At 45.5% G+C, this 2759-nt stretch overlaps 1 pseudogene across 1 annotated transcript; it reads left to right on the top strand.

Moving 5' to 3' along the window:
• The first annotated feature begins 783 nt into the window (after positions 1 to 783).
• On the top strand, positions 784 to 1209 carry Rps19-ps3 (ribosomal protein S19, pseudogene 3; annotated as a pseudogene). Its single transcript, NR_033639.1, has one exon. The product of NR_033639.1 is annotated as a ribosomal protein S19, pseudogene 3 (transcript).
• Positions 1210 to 2759: the final 1550 nt, after the last annotated feature.

The following is a 2759-nucleotide window of genomic DNA, read 5'->3' as shown; positions in this document are numbered from 1 at the left end:
CATGGGCGTCAGTGTCCTCTGGCTTTGCATGAACACTGCACATGTGTTGAGGTGACTTCTTCACATTGTATGCAAGTGTATCTGTATTTTCTTATGTTGATTGCTATATTGGCAGAGAGCTAAATGATAGCAGGATCTTGATAATGTCACTTCTATGTTCCATCACCAGCCTTACCTTTGTAAATACTTGTCTTCCCAAGCCTGCTCAGATACTTGAAGGTCAGGTCATTCTCTATGCCTAGAGGCAATCTAAAGATGAACTTCTCTGCCTAGAGACAATCCACAGAAGTTCTGGTGATGTCTCACACCCGGGAGATTGTAAGAAAAACGTGACATCCATTCCCTGGGACACGAATTGGAGGGTGGAATTCCTCAGCAGAGAGGGATGCAGGCAGGGGAAAGCGGGTGGAAGAGATGTCATAGGGGACAAAGAAGAGGACAGATAGGTGGCGACAGGAGCAGAGAGGTAAAGAGCTAGCCACATGGTAGGTCATAAGCTTGAATAGTCTTGTCTTTAGCAATGAGGACTTGCTGTCAGTTTGTGGAGACCAACCCTTTTTCATGGGCCTGAATTGTTTGGGTATTTTTATAAAGTCCCTTTGGCCCACAGTTCCGTTGGATGTAACCCAGGGCCTGTACGTAAAGGTTCTTTTCTGGACAAGACAGGATCATTTGGAACTCCAGCTGCTTCACCACTCAGAATTCACTAGAATCACATTAATATACTTAGAAGATAGCACTTCCCTTTCCCCTGGCTGGCAGCGCGGAGGCCGCATGATTTCTGGAGTTACTGTAAAAGACCAGCAGGAGTTCGTCAGAGCTCTGGCAGCCTTCCTCAAAAAGTCCGGGAAGCTGAAAGTCCCCGAATGGGTGGACACAGTCAAGCTGGCCAAACATAAAGAGCTTGCCCCATATGATGAGAACGGATTCTACACACGAGCTGCTTCCACAGCAAGGCACCTGTACCTCCGAGGTGGTGCGGGGGTTGGTTCCATAACCGAGATCTATGGAGGACGGCAGAGAAACGGTGTCAGACCTAGCCACTTCAGCAGAGGCTCTAAGAGTGTGGCCCTCCGGGTCCTCCAAGCCCTGGAGGGGCTGAAAATGGTGGAAAAGGACCAAGATGGGGGCCGCAAGCTAACACCTCAGGGGCAGAGAGATCTGGACAGGATCTCTGGACAGGTGGCAGCTGCCAACAAGAAGCATTAGAACAAAGGATGCTGGGTTAATAAATTGCCTCATTCATAAAAAAAAAAAAAGATAGCATTTTTCAATTTTTGTTTTTATTTTTTACAAACATCTTACAAAGAGTAGGCAGCAGAATTCCTTGGAGTCTTGCTGCATGGTGTTTTCCTATGCATTGGCAGAACTATAAGTGTGGCAATGCAATATTATGCAAGTATCTTGCATTCTAAGAGACTGGGACTTTAACATCAGATCTCATTATGGATGGTTGTGAGCCACCACGTGGTTGCTGGGATTTGAACTCAGGACCTTCAGAAGAGCAGTCGGTGCTCTTAACCGCTGAGCCATCTCTCCAGCCCTTATTAACTTTCAAAACCAAAACTAATGCATAGCTATAACCATAAGGTATGTAATTTTCCATGCCCCTTATCCAGAAAATGCATGTGTATCATTTGCTGAAAGCATCAAGTCCAGAAGCCTAAAACAACCTTCTAAGATGAACGTGCCTTTATGGATATTGGTTGATTAACAGTGATGGGGTTTGTTTGCCATCTTGATCACTTGGAGCCAGTGACCTAATCCTTTGTAAAACTCTGTTAAAGATTTCCCTGGCCGGGTATCCTGTCCCTTCCCCGAGTGATGCTTACCTTGTTGTCCCAGAAAGACTGCAAAGCTCTTAAGGCCTGCCAGGAAGATGCAAACAGACAACAGACAGACCCAGTACACAGACAGGTACATACACAGAGAGACAGAAGGCAGACACACAGGGAGAGAGACACACAAGACAGCCCTCCGGCAGTCACAGATTCAAACTCATGTTCTAGATAGACATGGAAGGCACAGGGAACATGAAGTAGAGAATTCAAATTTGGACTCACTCTTAGCTAAATGCCTCCGAGGGAAAGGCTTTCTTTTCTTTCTTTAACTCGGATGCATTATTAATTGCCACTGTGTTTAATCCATTCACATATGCAGATTCTATTAGCTGGTGATATAATTTTTTGCATAAGCAAAGTATGGGAAAGAATAAAACAACAATGGGAAACAAGGAGCCCTGCCATCCGAATGGTGTCCATGGGCTCGAACCCTGTGCTTTAAGGACAGACCCCTAGCTCTGGGTTTGTGTTTCTGAGCTGTCACCTCCATCCTGAGCTGGGATCTCTTTTAGCCTCTCACAATAATGACAACACTTTTTGAACCTCAGACCTCACCAGAGAAACCTGGTCCTCAGTATAATCACGAGAAGACTACATTTCTTAGGTAGAATTTCTAAAGAGACTTGGCTAGTTCTGAAGCTTTCCCCAGTCTCTGCGGATATGCATGGGTGCCTAGAAGCCTAGAGAACAATCAGGAAACCATCTCAGAACAAATGGCTCAACAGTGTAGTATCTCCCTCCCTCCCTCCCTCCTTCCCTCCCCTCTCTTTCTTTCTTTCTCTCAGAAATCTCTAGTCAGTTTTCCAAAGGGGTTGCTCTATTTTTATTCACCCCCTACAAGGATTAAATAATACTGTGCCTTTCCTAACATTGTAAGTCATCAGTTTCTTTAACTAAGGCTCCAGCCCCTCTAACTTG

Source organism: Mus musculus, chromosome 4 (genome assembly GCF_000001635.26).
Source record: "Mus musculus strain C57BL/6J chromosome 4, GRCm38.p6 C57BL/6J".
Lineage (NCBI taxonomy): Eukaryota > Metazoa > Chordata > Mammalia > Rodentia > Muridae > Mus > Mus musculus.
This window is presented reverse-complemented; position numbering and strand designations above follow the sequence as displayed.